Here is a 20,321-nt window from a genome sequence, read left to right as displayed (position 1 = left end):
GCAAAACAAGAAGCAATGTACATTTTATTTGTTTCTTTTTTTTTGAGACAGACCAATTTTAAATAAGAAACCCAAATTTTTTTTGGAAAATTGCAGCTCAAAAAACACAGAAACATACAAAATGTTTCGTACATTTCAAATGGTATGAAACACTTTCATTGCATCTGATAATAAGAGTGTAGATATAGGAAGAGACTTGCATGATCTCACTAAAACCGCACACAACATATGTTGGTATCCACAGGATCTAGAGCTCAAGCTATGGAGGGTGAAGATTTCCATGATGTGAACGTAGGAGAGAAGAGGGTTAAAGGAGAGAGGAAGTTCCATCCATGACAATGGTGCACACACACACACACACACACACACAGACGTGATACATCACAAAAGAGAGATGTTGCACAACTCAAATGATATTCTTATTCTAATAAGAACCTCCCAAGTACATGCTTTTATAGGCATCAAACCTTATCTTTTGACTTAGACCTTAATAAGGGCTGTTCACACCTCTAGAGGATGTTCACACCAACTCACTCTGAAATCCCAATAGCCCCAACGATGGAGGTGATGCCTAGATAGCCTTCAATACTCTCAATACTCCAACAATAGCAAAGAAACAAGACATGTTCCCCGCAACTAGCTCAGAGGCTCATGAGCATGGCTCATAGGCATAACAACATGGCTCAAAGGCTCGTCTAGCATGGCTCAGTGCAAAGGATTCAAAGGTCAAATACTATATATACCGTCATAAGGCCAAATGAATCTAAACTTACAGATAATTTTAAAAGAAAGAAGAGAATCACCAAAAACAAACAAAAATAAATAAAATTTTTAAAAAAAAAAGCTTAATAGAGACACCCGAGAAAAGAAAATAATAATAATAGTAATAATAACTTGCAAAAATAGACAAATACATAACTAAATCACACACACCCACATACATAGAAACAAATTCTTTATTAAACCACAACAAAAGAATTTCTAGCAAACAAGCTAAATAAATTTTTAATAACTAATTAGCAAAAACAAACTTTAATGACTAATTCACTAAAACAAAACAAGTAAAGACAAGAATACAAAAAGTGTGAACTTTACCTCAAAGATTATCCAATCATGAAGTATAAGATCATCAACTTCATCATGCATAGCATGGACTAGGTGCTGCGACATCCCTACTCATGTCATCAGCGCCCTAGAGTAGGTGCAGGTTTACAGATAAAAAAAAATTGTCCCAACCAAGAGGACACAATTTTTATACAGAGACCAAGGAGCTGAGTTCCTATCACTTCTCGGGAGGTGAAGAGCAGACTCAGCCATGATGAAGGCTAGCACTTACAACTAGACTAGCAAAAACAAATCACTTCCCTATTAAAGCAAGGTTAAGCAAGACTAGAAGCAATGATAAATAACAACTAAGAGCTAAAATGATCTAAACAAAAAATGGGCTTTTAAGCTCCCCATTTTTGTGAAACTTATTACTTATAATCTTGAACATTCCAAAAGCAGAAATCTCAAAGATATATTGAAACCGGCCTTCAGAAATTTGACAGGCGGTGACGCACACAAAACACTTCAACACCTTTGAGGACTTGGAAAAGGAGAGCAAACAAGGGGAGCTAGAGTGCTCTTGCTAACAATACACGGACACCGATTGGCCCCAAATCGTAATGGCGCCCCTTGCGGTATTTCTTTACTTGATCAAATTTGAGTACAAAATACAACTTGTAGAATCATCCACCAATAGGATCCCTTATAGTTTCCCCGGGACTTCCAAATAAGAACTCTCGTTATTACAGCACACCATACCATAGAGAAGGCACACCTGTACAACGCCTCCCTGCTTTCCAAAGGTCTTCTCCACCTCTAACATGGATCCTTCAAACCTTTACCCAAACAGCAGTAGGACTGTACCATACCACATGTCTTTCCCTATAGCCACAGCTTGCATGTAACCTCGAGAAAACTACAACCTGTTCACATGAATCCAATGACATGTTTTCCACATGAAACCAAAGACCTGTATCCCATAAACCATAGGCATGTTTCCTCGAAACCAATGTCTTGTTTCCTCTCGAAAACCAATGTCCTGTTTCCATGAGAAACCCAAAAATATAACATCCAATCATGGTGCCAAAAACCAGGGTTGATTTGCATAGCAATACACTATGCTTTTTCCCATAACTCATAGAGAGAAAGATAGAAGACGTGTCGAGCAACCCCTGAATACACAAGTTCAAGACGAAGAGGAACAACACATCTCTTCCATGAACATCATCCCATGTATATGTAGCTTGATCTTCTGTATCCAAGTCTCTTCAACACAGCCTGCAATCACGATGAAAGAGAGAAAGAGAAAAGCCTATCTCTAGTCTCCTGCACCAAAAAGGTTTGGGGAAATAAGGCCACCGCCACCCATGGTTTGAAAACACCATCACTGTGGTATAACAACAGCACGAGCATCAACAGCAATCTTTTTGACCGTACAGCCTACACAAAGCCGCCACAACAGCAGCAGTGCCTCCTCCAACAGCCCACGCGCATGCGCGAGCGCCCAACGGCACACACACACACACACATGCGAGCGTGTGCCTGTTACAGAACTGAGTATTTTACCTCTTTTCTTAATGTTACGACCCTGTGTTTTTCCCTCTGGACAACAAGCAGGTGGGCACGGGCACGGGCACGGGATGGACAATGTGAACAAGCATCAGTTGGATGTGAAAAGGAAACTCATATGTGTGGCCAGCCCAAGTGTGAAAGGGGACAAAAGAGTTTTTAAGTTTATAAGGTTTTTAAAACCTTTGATGACTTAAAAATATTATTATTGGAGGCATGTGTTTTTAATCTTTGCTTTTGGCTTTTTGAGAAAAAAATGATTTGAATCGCATGTTTGAAAAAAGGTGAGGGGTGGCCATGTGATGGGAGGTGGTCGCCGTGTGGTCAGCGGCGAGTGCCGGGTGGTGGTGATCGTTAGGCAGGTCGCCGTATGGAGTCGGCGCTGCTGCGCGCACGTGTGGAAGACCAGGGTGCTGCTGCACATGGGCTACAGGCGGGTGCTGTTGCTCATGGACTACAGCCAGCAGAGGGTGCCGAAAAGGCTGCGCATAGGTTACAGCCAGGCAGGCTGCAGCCAGCAAGGGGCGCTAGGCAGGCTGCGCATGGGCTACAGCCAGGCGGGCTGCAGCCAGCAGAGGGCGCCATACGGGCTGCGCATATGGGCTACAGCCAGCGCAGGTCTCTCTCTCTCTCTCTCTCTTTTGGAAGGGGCGGCCACAGACCGTTTGATTCTTGGAAGGAGGCGAGCTGAGGCGCCGAGGGGCTAACAGCCGAGAGGTTTTTCTCTTTCTCTCTCTCTCTCTCTCTCTCTCGGCGAGTAAGAGGGACTGCAGGTGGCGCCAAATTCACAGTGTAGTCTTCTCTGTCATCTTCTCTTCGCGAGTAGAGGAGCGCACGGCCGAAGATGGAAGCAAGGGTGGAGACTAGAGATCAGTTTGTCTCTCTCTCTCTCTCTCTCTCTCTCAGTGGATTACAGGCCCTGGTGCATGGATTTTGTTCTCTCTCTCAAAGCGTGGATTGCAGGCCTAGTTTTACGGGATTGGAATACAGAGGATCAAGCTAAGACGCACAAGTTGATGTTCTTGGAAGAGATATGTTGTTGCTCTTCATCTTGGACTTAGCTGTATTCAGGGATTGCTTGACACGTCCTCTATCTTTCTCTCTTTGGGGTTTGGCAACCGTGGTTGGATGGTGTATCTATCATGGAAACAGGACATTGGTTTTCGAGAAGACACAGGACTTTGGTATCGAGGAAACAAGCCTATGGATATGGGATACAGGTCTATGGTTTCTCGGATACAAGTCTTTGGTTTCATGTGGAAAGCATGTCTCTGGATTCATGGGAACAGGTTCTAGTTTTCTCGAGGTTACATGCAAGCTATGACTATAGGGAAGAACATATGGTTTGGTATAGCCCTACTGCTGTTTGGGAAAGGGTTTGTGGGATCCATGATGGAGAATACCTTTTCAAGCAGGGAGGTGTTGTACAAGTGTGCCTTCTCTATGGAATGCTGTGCTGTAATAACGAGAGTTTTCTTTTGGAAGTCCTGGGTGAAAAGTTTCGAGGGATTCTGACTTCTATGATATTGTGTACTAGCCACATGAGATGATGCTATTTGTGGAGTTGGTTTCCTTTGGAATAGCATGGTTTGGTTTAGCTTAAAGTCTGCAGCAACCTGAGCTAACACTTCGAGACTCTATGGAGGACATAAGTCTTGCGAGCAGTCCTAGAGTTGGTTTGGTTCATATATGGATTGAATTCTATCTGTGCATGTATTTATACACTTTCCGAGGTATTATGGTATTCTGGTGCCATTGGATCCTGGTACCCTTGGGAATACATGGGTAATACTCTGAATGTGTCAGGATGAGATGCATGTATGTTGGTGTGATACATCAAGTACTTTATTATGTTCATGGATACATCACTGAGTGTGACTCCTGCGGGATAGCCATGGGACATATGTGGGAAGTACTTAGTGGATGTATAGTTTAGATGCATTGAGTGCTTTCATTTGCTCATGTTGTACCTTCAGTCGTGGGTCCTACAAGGATATCCATGGGTGTAAGGCTTGCGAGCAACCCTGGGACTGTTATTTTGGAGTAGGTAGAGCATTATGAGGAGCATATTGTTTGTGGATGCATATATGTGTCATGCATATGTTTGTCATATGTAGAATGATGCATGGTTTTGTTTTTGGCTAACACAGGTTACGTGTTTCCACTTGGTTTTAGACTTTTGCTACACGTTCTTAAGGAACAAGCAAGAGTTGTTTGTCACTTTGATGTGACGGTATGGCCTTATTGTTCAAGATGATTGTTTCATCACCGAGATGCTCTGGGGGTATTGCTTTGGTCATATGGAAACTCTTTCTTCATTGAATACTTACTGTGTTATTGAGTCCAATCGAGGACGCTTGCTATTTTTCAAGAGGCCCCCGACCCTCTGTTTTTCCCTCTGGACAACAAGCAGGTGGGCACGGGCACGGGCACGGGATGGACAGTGTGAACAAGCATCAGTTGGATATGAAAAGGAACCTCGTATGTGTGGCCAACCCAAGTGTGAAAGGGGACAAAAGAGTTTTTAAGTTTATAAGGTTTTTAAAACCTTTGATGGCTTAAAAATATTATTATTGGAGGCATGCGTTTTTAATCTTTGCTTTTGGCTTTTTGAGAAAAAAACGATTTGAATCGCATGTTTATAAAAAGGCGAGGGGTGGCCATGTGACGGGGGGTGCTCGCCGTGTGGTCAGCAGCGAGTGCCGGGTGGTGGTCATCGTTGGGCAGGTCGCCGTATGGAGTCGGCGCTGCTGCGCGCACGTCTGGAAGACCAGGGCGCTGCTGCTCATGGGCTACAGCCAGCAGAGGGAGCCAGGCAGGCTGCACATGGGCTGCAGCCAGCAAGGAGCGCTAGGCAGGCTGCGCATGGGCTGCAGCCAGCAGAGGGCGCCAGACGGGCTGCGCATATGGGCTACAGCCAGTGCAGGTCTCTCTCTCTCTCTCTCTTTTGGAAGGGGCGGCCACAGAACGTTTGATTCTTGGAAGGAGGCGAGCTGAAGGAGGCACCGAGGGGCTAACAGCCAAGAGGTTCTCTCTCTCTCTCTCTCTCTCTCTCTCTCTCTCTCTCTCTCTCTCTCTCGCGGGCGAGTAAGAGGGACTACAGGTGGCGCCAAATTCACAGTGTAGTCTTCTCTTTCATCTTCTCTTCGCAAGTAGAGGAGCGCACGGCCAAAGATGGAAGCAGGGGTGGAGACTAGAGATCAGTTTCTCTCTCTCTCTCTCTCTCTCTCTCTCTCTCTCTCTCCACCCCCCTTATATTGTTTGTATATGGGCTCCACCGATCCATGATGATTCATAGTTGTATCCAGACACATGCACACTTTTTCTTTTGTTTCTTTTCTTCCGATGACCGGAAGAACACAGTTGTATTATTTTTTGTCTCATAGGCCGACTTTGGCCTCTCGTAGACGTTAATATATCTTTCTCTCTCTCTCTCTCTCTCTCTCTCTCTCTCTCTCTCTCTCTCTGGATTACAGGCCCTGGTGCGTGGATTTTGTTCTCTCTCTCTCAACGTGGATTGCAAGCCTAGTTTTACGGGATTGGGATACAGAGGATCAAGCTAAGACGCACAAGTTGATGTTCTTGGAAGAGATGTGTTGTTGCTCTTCATCTTGGACTTATGTGTATTCAGGGATTGCTTGACACGTCCTCTATCTTTCTCTCTCTGGGTTTTGGCAACCATGATTGGATGGTATATCTGTCATGGAAAGAAGACATTGGTTTTTGAGAAGAAACGGGACTTTGGTATCAAGGAAACAAGCCTATGGTTATGGGATACAGGTCTATGGTTTATCAGATACAGGTCTTTGGTTTCATGTGGAAAGCATGTCTCTGAATTCATGGGAACAGGTTCTAGTTTTCTCGAGGTTACATGCAAGCTGTGACTATAGGGAAGGACATATGGTTTGGTATAGCTCTACTGCTGTTTGGGAAAGGGTTTGTGGGATCCATGATGGAGAATACCTTTTCAAGCAAGAAGGTGTTGTACAAGTGTGCCTTCTCTATAGAATGTTGTGCTGTAATAACAAGAGTTTTCTTTTGGAAGTCCTGGGTGAAAAGTTTCGAGGGATCCTATTGGTGGACGATTCAACAAGTTGTACTTTGTACTCAAATTTGATCAAGTAAAGAAATACCGCAAGGGACGCCATTGCATTTTGGGGCCAATCGGTGTCCTTGTACTATTTGCAGGAGCACTCTAGCTCCCCCTGTTTGTTTTCTTTTCCAGGTTCCCATGGGTGATGAAGTGTTTTGTGTGCGAGTGTTTGTTTCACCGCCCGTCAGATTTCTAAAGGCCGATATCATGGTTCCATCGCCGGGATATCGTCGACTTTCTCAAGGAGGCGAGCCCGTGGTTGTCGCATCAAAAAAAAGAAGCATTAGCCCGAGGTGCCTAGAGATCAGGTTGATGAGATACAACCAGAGGTAGAAGAACTTGATGAGATTCTTCAACCGGAACAGATTCTGGCACATAAAGAAAGAAAAGTCAGAGGAAAAGTTTCACGTCGATATCTGGTGAAGTTTGTGAACTATTCACCTATATGGATTCGAAGTGGATGGAGGAGGGTGACTTGGCGGATTCACTGAGGATACAACTTTACCTCGAGGCTTTTGGTTTGGAGCCTACCTTAGAAAGTGCTTCAACAGGTTCAGCTGTGGATTCCAGAGTACTACCTGTTACTCAAGAGGGAGGTGACTCCGCTCCCTTGTCACAGAGTTCACTTGGATGAGATCTGGAAGTCGCTTGGTGTTCTTATCAGCACACCTGAGATACCGAACTAACAGTATATCTGCCTATGGGATTTCTATGATATATGTGTACTAGTCACATGGTTTGATTCATGGATATACGAATCTTTTGAGAGAATGGAGACGCCTATTCTAGACTTTCGTTTGATATGCATCAGTGTTTACTCATGTTCATGATGTACTGCTGATCGTGGGTCCTGAGGGATGGCCATGAGCGGAGCAGGTAAAGCATCCAGGGAGACATGACTATTCACGAGATGGATGCTCTTGATTTATGAATTCAAATGTTTTGTTTTAGTTGGCAGGACATGGCTTTCTCATTGCTCTCTTAGCTTCTGTTTCAATTGGCAGATCCTTTGAATGAACAATCGAGGACGATTGCTTTGTTTTAAGAGGGGGGTATGTTACAGGACTGAGTATTTTACCTCTTTTCTTAAGCATTGTAATTATGTTTTAAGCATGTCTAACATTCACTAATCATGTTTTGCTCTGTATATGCACATGTAAAATGGTACACGTGTGTAGGTACAGATACATGTTTTGGTGTGTGAGTACATGTGTGTGCATGCTCATATGAAGGTACATCTGCATGTATGTGTTTTGGGTATCTCTTTCTTACTGTGTTGCAGGTACAACAGCTCAACACAAGTGCAGCAGCTGAGATCTCCTCTATTGTTGGGCACTCAAGGGCAGCTCAAGGGGCTACCCTAGGGCCACCCAAAAGGCAGCCCAAGGAACTACATGAAAAGCAGCTGGGACAATGTTGGGGTGACTAAGTGGGCAGCCGGGCAGCAAGCCCTGTAGCACACAAGGGGAGCTGTCAGTACCTTTGGGTGAGACAAAGCTACACCAAGCGACCTCTAGATGTCATCTGAGCTTGTCTGTATCAAGGGAGCGGAGGTGCTACCCCCCTCTTGAGCATCAGGCAATGCTCCAAACCCATGCTCTGCTAAACCTGAATGAGCCATAGCAAGGGTCGGCTCCAACTCAAAGGCATCGAGATAAAGCTGCAATACTTGAGGTGAATCTGCCAAGTCACCCTCCTCCATCCACTTCGCATCCATCGGTGGATAGTTCTTGAACTTAAAAAGATAGCGACGGGAAACTTTACCTCGTGCCTTTCTTTCCTTATGTGCCAGTATCTGCTTTGGAATAAGAACCTCATCAAGTTTCTCAACTTCCGGCTGAGCCTCATCTGATACATCCTCAGGCACATCCCCACGGAAAGATCTAAGTAGACTCACATGAAATCAAGGTTGCATCCAAACACAGTTTGGATAGGATCCAAACGTTCACTAACGTTTCCAAACGTTAGTGAACGTGGGAGTTTGATTAATGTAGGTTAAAAATTGAAGGGCGAACGCATGTCAACATATCGTTTTTTTTTTCTTCTGTTTCTTACGTGCGTGCAGCTCTCTCTCTCTTCGGCGGCGGCAGGCGCTCGTGGGTTGGTCGTGTTGGGCTTCGCTGCTTCTCTGGTCATGCTAGTCGTGCTCGCTCATCGTAAGTCAATCTCTCTCTCTCTCTCTCTCTCTCTCTCTCTCTCTCTCTCTCTCTCTCTCCCCCGCACAGGCCAACCTCTCTCTTTCTCCCTCATGCACTCGCTCAACTCTCTTCACTGATGTATACCATTTTATACCCCCAGTATGGTACAGGATGGAGCTAGCTAGGTTGCATATCATGATTGTATACTCCATGCATATAGCTTTGCATTCTCCTAGTAGTAGAGCTCCATCCCCTGCACACCCAGATTCAGCTTTTTTATTCAGTACTTTTTCATTTTGTTGGGATGACAGAGGATACCCCATACAGGTACTCCGATTTGTCTCATAGGCCGAGTTCGGTCTTTTGGAAGACGTTAATAAAATCTTTCTTTCTTTCCTCTCTCTCTCTCTCTCTCTCTCTCTCTCTCTCTCTCTCTCTCTCCCCCGCACAGGCCAACCTCTCTCTTTCTCCCTCCTGCACCGCTCAACTCTCTCTGGCAGAGTAGAGGATGGGATCCTACTCATGGATCCCCTGGCATCTATGGATACCATTACAGCCCAGCTGGCATCACTCCTACACACGGCTGCATTACAAAGCTTCCCACATCGTGTACACTCAAGAGAGCCTGCGAGACCTGGGACTATGCCCCAGAACAGATGGTATGATGACGAGTGCAAAGCCCTATACTCACAGCTCCGCATACAGAGAGCCTTGGGAGCCATCACAGAGCAGGAGTCGAGGAGAGAGATGAGGAGACTTACTCGCCGCAAAAGGCGGGCTTTCGCAGAGATACAGGAGCTAGAGATCTTTCATTTCTTCATGAGTAGAGATAGACCTGTCTCATGGCGGCACTTCAGAGAGCCCCGCACCCCGACACCTATTGCAGACCCACAGACATGGCACACATATGCAGAGGGTCTATACCATGCCCCACAGCAGCCACCTATACCTCAGCCACCACAAGAGCCTCGACCTACCACAACTAGCTTCTTTACCCACTCGATGGTACAGGAAGCTATCCGCCGCCTACAGCATGGACGGGCCGCCGACCATATGCGCCTGCAGGGTGAGCATCTCATATATGCAGTAGATTCTTTAGCTCCTTTTCTTGCACACCTGTTTAACAGGGCACTAGCAGAGGGTTTGCCTGCGGAGTGGACGATGCACACCATTGTGCCGATTCACAAAACAGGGGATATGCTCGATCCGAGCAACTACAGGACGGTTATGGTTGGCCACGTGCTGTGGCCAAACTCTATGGTGTAGTGCTGGAGCAAGAGCTTAGCTTATATGCTGAGCGAGCAGGTTTACGCTCATCAGGGCAGGCAGGCTTCAGGAGAGCTTTCTCTACCACTGACCATGTATTCACTTTGAGATGTATGATTGATCAGGCCAGAGTGAGGAAGAGAAAGCTCTATTACTGCTTTGTGGATTTCCGCAAGGCATTTGACACAGTACCACGAGAGAGGCTCTTTCAGCACCTGCAGTCTCTTGGCATACCAGCAGATATGACATGGGGCATCTATGCATTATATGAGCAGGTTTTTGGGCGAGTCAGATGTCCAGGAGGTATGTCCGAGACTATTGCTAGCACCATTGGTGTGAAGCAAGGATGCCCACTTTCCCCCATGCTATTTGGGTTATACATTGATGAGGTGGCTGACTTCATTACACGGGGAGGCGGAGATTGAGTTGATTTAGCAGGTGCCTCAGTACATATTATGCTCTATGCTAATGATATTGTATTAGTGTCTCAGTCTCCAGGTGGTCTACAGCAGCATCTACATGCACTCCATGATTTCTGCACACAGAGGGGTCTTACTGTGAACCTTGGGAAAACCAAGGTTATGGTCTTTCATACATCGAGACACGGCAGGAGTCAGCTGACATTTACTCTCGCAGGATGCCAGGTGGAGGTGGTGACATCATACGTGTACCTAGGGGTTACCTTCTCTGCAGCAGCCACACGCTTCACCATGGGTTCAGTAGCCAGAGCTAGATTGACACGGATTGGCTATGCTAGAGAGACAGTGCTACCAGGCGCATTTTCAGGAGCCCCGAACGAAGGGGTGGCTATTTGACACATTAGTCACACCGGCATTGATGTATGGAGCAGCAGTATGGGCGCCAGGCCTTGCTACCCATTGGTGGACACAGATAGAGAGACCACAGGCCCTCATGATGGCACGCATGATACGCAGCAAACCGTCAGTACCTCATGACATTATCTGAGCAGAGTTTGTTGCGCCTCCTATGATGGTAGAGGCCATATTTCAAACTATATGCCTGCTAGACAGATTCAGAGAGATGCCACAGGACACATTATCATACAGAGCTTTTGAGGCATCTAGACAGCTGGCTGAGGCAGGAGACAGAGGATCATGGTATGCACAGGTCACACATTGGTTCTCACAGCATGGCCTAGACATGGATCATCTACCACCATTCCAGTATGACAAGGATGCACCACATATCCGTCTCTCTCATATTGAGAGGAACAGAGTATTGAGACAGGATCTATGGCAGCTCTATACACGAGAGACATGGATATCGCCTACACAGCCTCTTCCACCGAAGATGCTATACTACAGAGATCACTTCATTGAGTATCACTGATGATGGATTTATAGAGGGGTCTAGATACATGGAGAGCTTTTTACCACACGGCTCCCGAGCGGCTATTGGTCAGCTCAGAGTTTCATCACACCGATTGGAGATTGAGACTGGCAGAGCAGCACGGATCCCCCGAGAGGAGAGGGTATGCAGATTGTGCAGAGAGGAGGTGGAGAGTGAGGAGCATTATGTATGCAGATGCAGAGCATATACAGCCATCAGAGAGAGATATCCCATTTTATTCAGAGAGCCACATTCCCTACGCCAGATCTTTGAGGCAGCAGACCAACGCATACTGGGGAGATACATTCTAGACATACAGCGCCACAGAGAGACATTATTACAGGCTCAAACAGCTCCAGAGGGGGGCGACAGACACAAATTACTACATTTTTTCAGAGATCCATCCCCCTCCCAGCCCCTACACGGCAGGGAATTACTCTCCAAAGAGCAGAGACACTTAGAGCCTGCAGGAGACAGAGGACACCTGGCTTTCGGACACCACGCCTATACCAGAGAGAGATGAAAGAGATTAGAGCTCAGTTTCACAGAGAGGGTGCGGAGCGACTGGCTCGCTTCAGAGCACACCCAGGCGTGTTCTTCAGGGAGCTGTGGACACCCCCTTCACTGATGTATACCATTTTATACCCCCAGTATGGTACAGGATGGAGCTAGCTAGGTTGCATATCATGATTGTATACTCCATGCATATAGCTTTGCATTCTCCTAGTAGTAGAGCTCCATCTTCTGCACACCCAGATTCAGCTTTTTTATTCAGTACTTTTTCATTTTGTTGGGATGACAGAGGATACCCCATACAGGTACTCCGATTTGTCTCATAGGCCGAGTTCGGTCTTTTGGAAGACGTTAATAAAATCTTTCTCTCTCTCTCTCTCTCTCTCTCTCTCTCTCTCTCTCTCTCTCTCTCGCGCGCGCGCGCTGCCTGCCTGCGCCCCCCCCCTCCCGCTGCCTGCCCTTCGCCCCCCCCCCCCCCCTGCTGCCTACCTGTGCCCCCCCCCCACGTTGCCTGCCCTTCGCTCTCTCTCTGCCCTCCCCCCGTCTCTCTCTCCTGCGCATCTCTCCCTCCCCTCCCTCCCACCTGTGCGCCCTCTTGCCCGCCTGCACCCTGCCCTTTGTCCCCTCCATCTCTCTCTCTCTCCTGAAGGTCAGCACCATGTTGATACCAACCCTGGTCTGCTGAAGTAACAGTCACAGCCCACAAGGATTAACGACAGAAGAAACATCATGGAGGCACGTATGGAAAAGCTCGAAAAGATGCTGAAGGATTTGAAGAAAACCACGGACAGCAACCTCAACACTGTCCAGAAGAGCCAGGAAATTATCAAGAAGCACAAGGAGATTTATGCAACAGTTTGGAACTGCAATGGGGCTCTATGGACACATCCAGGCAGACTAGATGAGGTTATGGAGAACCGGGACATCATGTTTCTGACAGAGACACATGAAAGCCCAGGGGGAGGCTTACCACGGGTAGCAGGGTACCAGTGGGAATCAGTGTATAGACAAGGGATGCGACAGGGCAATTCCAGAGGCTAAGGTGGGATCGCTATACTATATTCAGACGAGCACTACACCAGCGTATCAGGGTGGTGTCGAGAGACCCAGAGGCACGCTACATGTGGATTAGCCTACAGCTCTCAGAGGTGAGAACAGTTTACTTGGCAATATGCTACTTCCCGCCGAAGGGGTCGAGATTCAACACAGGTCACATGGAGGACCAGATTGGAGGAGGAGAGGAGAGAGGGGCCCTTCCTAGTGAGTCTCCATACGCCACTCTATCCACAGATATCCTACACTATTCGACCATGGGGGAGGTTCTCCTGATGGGGGACTTCAATGCACGCACACAGAATCGACAGTGTGAATCATTCGACTTCACAGATCCCCTCATCCTACAGGCACTAGACGATGTAGATGCAGGGACCACGAGGATGTCAGAGGACAGTGGGCCAGACATCACAGGTTATGGGCAACACCTTCTAGACCTGGGAGCTAGACACCATCTCGTTATTTATAACGGGATGTCACAATGGCCAGAATCGGGAAGACACACATGTTTCCCATCATCAGGAGGCAGCAGCACTGTGGACTACATATTGGGCTCGCGGGAGAGCACAGACCTGAGAGACTCTTTCACTATCCCTACATGCCCCATTGGTGCCATACTTATTTGGCTTTTTCTCTTAGGAGCTCTCTTGATCTGCCACCCCCGACCACTCAGGCATCTTGTACCATCTTCCACTTTACCCAGGAGCTTGCAGACGTTTATGATTCAAAAGTACATGATGGCCTCTTTGGTATGGACCCTACAACACCCATCGATGTACTGACGGCCCAGCTTTCACACATACTGGACACAGCAGCTAGCCACAGCTTTCCACACCATCTCCAGACAGGGAAGCCACCTAGATCCGGGGACATGCCCCAGAATAGATGGTATGATAATGAGTGCAGAGAGCTTCATCGACATCTCCGAGCCCAGATAGCGGAAGGAGAAATAACACAGCAGCAAGCCAGTAGACAGATGCGGTCTCTTACACGCCGTAAGCCATGCACATATGAGGAGGCTCAATACTGGGACATCTACCACATGCTCATGAGCAAAGATGCAGCCACTGCTTGGCGACGACTCAAAGAGCCACGCCCCCCCACCCCTATTACTGATCCTCAACGCTGGCAGAGTTATGCAGAAGGGCTTTATAATGTTCCACACCAGCCACTCATCCCTCGCCCCACCGAGACTCCACCGACCTCATTGGTTTTCTTTACTACCGATATGGTATCTCGAGCTATACATAGATTCCAACATGGGAGAGCTGAGGATCACACCGGCTTACAGGGTGAGCATTTCATTTATGCAGCTGACACACTCTCTCCTTTTATTGCTTACCCCTTTAACAGGGCTCTGGTAGAAGGTTTCCCGGCTGAGTGGACGATGCACACTATTGTACCAATCCACAAAGCTAGGGACATGTTGGACCCCGGTAATTACAAGACTATCATGATTGGTCATACCTTGGCCAAACTCTATGGGGCTATCCTGGAGGTAGAATTGAGCACACACGCTGAGAGGGAGGGGCTCCGTGCCCCTGGTCAAACAAGTTTTCGGCGAGCCTTCTCTACTATTGATCACATTTTCACCCTAAGATGCCTGATTGACCAAACTCGGGCACGGAGACAAAGACTCTATTGCTGTTTTGTGGACTTCCGCAAAGCCTTCGACACAGTCCCGAGAGAGCACCTCTTCCACCGCTTACAAACACTGGGCATACCCCCTGACATGATGTGGGGGATTTACAGATTATATGAGCAAGTGTTTGGACGAGTTAGATGCCCAGGGGGACTATCAGATATGATTGCCAGCACCATTGGTGTGAAGCAGGGCTGCCCTCTCTCCCCGACACTCTTTGGCTTATACATCGACGAGGTAGCAGACTACATCATACATGGAGGAGGCTCTGGGATTGACATCTCAGGTACGACTGTACACATTCTATTATATGCTGATGATATCATTCTTGTGTCGGATACTCGGACAGGGCTACAAAGGCATCTACAAGCCCCTGGATACTTTCTGTGCAGAGCGAGGACTCACACTGAACCTTGGGAAAACCAAGGTTATGGTCTTTCATACATCAGCAGCAGTCAGATGCCAGACTATCTGACACGAGGGTACGTAGCACTAGCAATTTTGGAACGCCAGTGTCACCAGGCACACTTCCAGGAGCCCCATACTAAGGGGTGGCTATTTGATACACTAGTTACTCCAGCATTGATGTATGCAGCAGCAGTATGGGCACCAGGTTTGGCTACATCCTCATGGACACAGATAGAGCGCCCTCAGATTTTGATGCTCTCACGGATGATCCGCAGCAAACCTTCAGTACCACATGATATCCTTCGAGCAGAGTTTGCTGTACCACCTATGTTAGTAGAGGCCATGTTCCAGACTATATCTTTTATACACAGGATGCAAGAGCTCCCACTAAATCGGGTATCTCGGGCTGCTTGCTGAGGCATCCAGACAGCTTGCTGAGGAGGGACATACCTGGTCATGGTACTCCCAGGTGGTACAGTGGATATCATCACACAGGATTGATATTGACAGATTACCACCCCTACAGTATGACCTAGCTGCACCACATAGACGCCTCTCTCAGACAGAGAGGAACACAGTCACGAGACATGACATTTGGCAGGGCCACATACAGGAGACTTGGCTATCTCCCAGTCAGCCACTCCCAACGAAGATGCTCTACTAGAGAGACCACTTCTTGAGCACCTCCACAGACGGCTTCATCCAGCGACCACGATACTTGGAGGTCCACTTATCAAATGGAGTCAGAGTAGCCATTGGGCGACTAAGGGTCTCATCACACCAACTGGCGATCGAGACTGGGAGAGCATCACACATCCCTCGAGCAGAGCGCATTTGCAGATTATGCCAGATGGGGGTAGAGACAGAGGAGCATTTTGTTTGCCAGTGTGGTGCTTTGCACGAGATCAGGGCATGCTATCCTGAGGTTTTTAGAGGGACCACATCACTTAGACAGATCTGGGAGAGATCGAACCAGAGACAACTAGGCAAACCACTACTAGCACTACAGAGACACAAGGAGATCTTACTTCAGACACCCGCACATCATAGCGGAGGAAGACAGTCCCAGTTGACTGACTTCTTCCAGAGATTGGCACCAGTAGCCCAGCCACACACATTGGGAGTGACATCTCAGCGAGCGGAGGAGATTCGAGCTAGGCGACGACCCAGACTAGCCGGCTATCAGACACCACGGCTACACCACAGAGAGATCGCGGCCATCCAGTCTCAACACCAACAAGAGGTCCAGGAGCAGCTCGCACATTTTCGCTCTGATCCAGGACGCATGTTCCAGACATTTACGGCATCCTCAGATCGGATGTATGACATATTGTACCCAAACTATGGGACTGGATGGAGATAGGAGTAGATAACATATCATACTTATATCACCCCTTCAGCATATAGAGAGGCATTAGTAGCCCTAGTACTCCATCCACACCCTCTCGTTTGTACACCACCATTGAGTCCCCTATGGTCGTGTTGTCATACTTGTACATTTTATTCTCACTCCACATTTTCCTCTTGATGACTGGAAGAACATCATTGTACTACTTGTTTGTCTCATAGCCCAATTTTGGCCTTTTGCAAACGTTAATCTCTCTCTCTCTCTCTCTCTCTCTCTCTCTCTCTCTCTCTCTCTCTAGTTCACTACTTTTTCATTTTGTTGGGATGACAGAGGATACCCCACACAGGTACACTGATTTGTCTCATAGGCCGAGTTCGGTCTTTTGGAAGACGTTAATAAAATCTTTCTTTCTTTCTCTCTCTCTCTCTCTCCCCCCCCCCAAGTCTCTCTCTCTCTCTCTCTCTCTCTCTCTCCTCCACAAGGCTCTCTCTACTGCACCTCCCCGGACCCTTACACACATACTGAAATTTTATTCTTATTGTGCTTGAAATTTGAAATATATTTTAAAACTTCAAGTCGTGACTCGTCTTGACATTTCTCCACTTTCTTGATTGCTTTTTGTGCATATGCCATAGATGCCTCGTGCACCGAGTTCCGTATGGGCAAGGCACACCATCATTCAAGGCACACCCAACACCCCAAGTGTCGGTCGCTCCAACACACACGTGTCGAAGTGCAAATATTGTGGAGGAATATTTACTAGCACATCCACTCGTGTTATTTATCACCTTCCTCTTTTTGAGCCTAGCTTTCTCAAATCGCAAAAGAACCCAGTCACCCAATGCAAACTCTAATACACGTTTGTGACAGTCTGCTGCCTTCTTTTGCTTTTGCTGAGTTTTTTGGAGTGCCAACTTAACTCTCTTATAAGCTTCATCCATGTTCTCCACATACGGTCAGCCTCAAAGATCTTATCCTTTGTGTGAAAAATGGGTGGTACCTTCTTCCCTCCTTCCACAATCTCAAAAGGCGCCTTGCCCGTCGAGGTATGGATGGTGTTGTTATAAGGGAACTCCACCAAAGGAAGATACTTTTCCCATTGTTGCTTGTGCTCTGACACATAACACTTGAGAAGATCTAACACTATGGAATTAGCCTCTTCCGACTGCCCATCTGTGTTACGACCTTGTGTTTTTCCCTCTGGACAACAAGCAGGTGGACACGGGCACGGGCACGGGCACGGGATGGACACTGTGAACAGGCATCAATTGGATATGAAAAGGAAACTCGTGTGTGTGGCCAGCCCAAGTGTGAAAGGGGACAAAAAGGATTTTAAAGTTTTTAAGGTTTTAAAACCTTTGATGATAAAAATATTATTATTTTTTAAGGCATGCTGTCATGACCCTGTGTTTTTCTCTGGACAAGATGCAGATGTGCACGGGGACATGGTGGACAGTGTGAATGGCATCAGGTTGGAGTCAAAAAGGGAGCCCATGTGTGGATAACCTCAAGTGTGAAAGGGGGCAAAGAGATTTTAGCTTAAAAGGTTTAAAAACCTTTAAAATCATTTATAAAGCCCTTCATTAAAGAAAGACGTGGCCCTTATGCTATTTGGGGGCCACGTGTGCTTTTTGGGGAAGAGGAGGGCTGTCAGATAAAGGAGGCGCCTACCCCTAGATGAGGCGCATGTGCTTTTTGGGGTGGCTGCGTAGAACTGGACTATATGCTGGTTGCGCACAGGGGATTGCTTGCAGGTCTATACGACTGTACGGACAGCTGTACGGACAGGACAGAAAACAGGCGCATACAGGCTGCTATGCGTGGGGAGTTTTCTGAAAAAGAGGCGCATACAGGCAGGGGCTGCAGGGCTGCGTTTCTTGCAGGCGGCTGCAAGACAGCAGGCGCACAGAGCTGGGCGTGCTTTCTCTCTCTTTTCCTTGCCAACAGGTGGGCTGGATTTCAGGCGCAGCATACAGGAGGCTGGACTGTGTGTTGCTTGGGCAGTTTTTAGGGCACCTTTTGATAGGAGAAAAAGCGCATGGCTGCAGGTGCTTTTCTATCTTTTTCTTGGTGCAAAAGTGGAGGACTGGACTGAACAGGGGGGAAGGACCGGATTTTCCATGGCCTCTTAAGCACCAAGAGACTTGAAAAATCCGAACTGGGCGCTAATTACCAATCCAAACATGCTCCAATTATGACCAAACTTTGCAAGCATGTCGGGCTGGGTACCCCGCACATGCTTGCAAAGTTTGGTCCCAATCGGAGCATGTTTGGGTATGATGGTATGGGCTGGTTTTCCATGAACATAGACATCATGTCGATGGCGTTCAACTGAACTTTCAGCTTCTCTTTGCTTTTGGTTCGGGACTGTTTATGGGCTGTTTTTGCTTGGCTGCAAATTCAGCAATGTACTTGGGTTTTTGGCTGCAAGTACAGGTCACTTGAATATGTTTCTTGGCATGGGAGTGATGCAAGCTTGCATGGCTGCGTGCTCATGGAGCAGATTGTTTTCTTCCTGCTAGAAAGGAACAGAGGGACCTACAGTCTGTGTAGTGATGCAGAAGCACTGGATGTGTCAGGGTGTGATGCTGTTCATAGTGTGAGAGGCTATGGATGGTTGTGGCAGCCTTGATCATGGGAGAAAGCTTCTGTATGCAGACTCAATGTGAGAAGAGTCTTTCGATATGAACAATGGCTGGACTTGTTTGTGGATGCCGTGTGGACAAGAAGCCAGATGCAGGTTCTTTGCAGGCTTCAGGAGTTCTACTGGGACGGCTGAATTACCAGCCTTATATTGTAATCCAAGCTCTTAAAATCAATTAAAGAAATACCGCAAGGGGCGCCACTGCGTTTTGGGGCCAATCGGTGTCCGTGTACTGTTTGCAGGAGCACTCTAGCTCCCCCTGTTTGTTTTCTTTTTCTAGGTCCTCAATGGTGTTGAAGTGTTTTATGTGCAAGTGTTTGTTCCACCGCCCTTTGCTTTCTGAAGGCCGGTTCACACATGCATTTTTTATCTTTGCTTTTGGCATTTTTGAGAAAAAGCGAATCGCCTCCTTATAAAAAGGCGAAAGGTGGCGCGTGGAGTATGGCGCATCCCCGTGAGGCGGTCGCCGTGTGGAGTCGGCGTTGCACGCATGGGTTACAGGCAGGTTGCAGCCAGCAAAGGGGCTACAAACGGGCTTTGCATGTGGGCTACAGTGAGGCGGGCAACAAGGGACAGCCAGACAGGTGTCAAGCAGAAGATTCTCTGCAGCTAGTCGGGCAGCCAGGCGGGTGTCAGGAGGGAGGCTCTCTATGCCAGGTGGCTGCGTGTGTGGAAGCAGCCAGTAGAGACTTATCCAAGTGACTGTTGGGTTGGACAGCACGACTCTATCTCTCTCTTGGAAGGAGGCGAGCTGAAGGAGACACCGAGGAGCTAACAGCCAAGGGGTTTCTGTCTCTCTCTTCGCAAGCAAGCCTTGTTTATGAGATTGGGATACAGAGGATCAAGTTCAGATGCACAGGATGATGTTCTTGGAAGAGGTGTGTTGCTCTTCGACTTGGACTTATGTGTATTTAGGGATTGCTTGACACATCCTCTATCTTTCTCTCTCTAGGTTTTGGCAACCGTGATTTGTTGGTATATCTGTCATGGAAACAGGACATTGGTTTTCGAGAGGAAACAAGACTTAAGTATCAAGGAAACAGGCCTATGGTTTATGGGTAGTCTATGGTTTATCAGATACAGGTCTTTGGTTTCATGTGGAAAACATGTCTTTGGAATTCATGTGGACAGGTTCTAGTTTTCTCGAGGTTACATGCAAGCTCTGATTATAGGAAGGACACGTGGTTTGGTACAGCTCTACTGCTGTTTGGGAAAGGGTTTGTGGGATCCATGGTACCGCAAGGGGCGCC

General features: G+C 47.4%; 1 protein-coding gene across 1 annotated transcript in view; it reads right to left on the bottom strand.

The window, feature by feature from the left end:
- Window positions 1–20,321, bottom strand: part of LOC147620095 (histidinol-phosphate aminotransferase, chloroplastic-like) — a 71,550-nt gene that overhangs the window by 1,308 nt on the left and 49,921 nt on the right. The gene's annotated exons all lie outside the window — the stretch shown is intronic.

Source organism: Cibotium barometz, chromosome 32 (assembly GCF_041138505.1).
Source record: "Cibotium barometz isolate CiBa-2024 chromosome 32, ASM4113850v1, whole genome shotgun sequence".
Taxonomy (NCBI): Eukaryota; Viridiplantae; Streptophyta; class Polypodiopsida; order Cyatheales; family Cibotiaceae; genus Cibotium; species Cibotium barometz.
The sequence above is the reverse complement of the archived record's forward strand: the minus strand, read 5'-3'. Positions and strand labels throughout refer to the sequence as shown.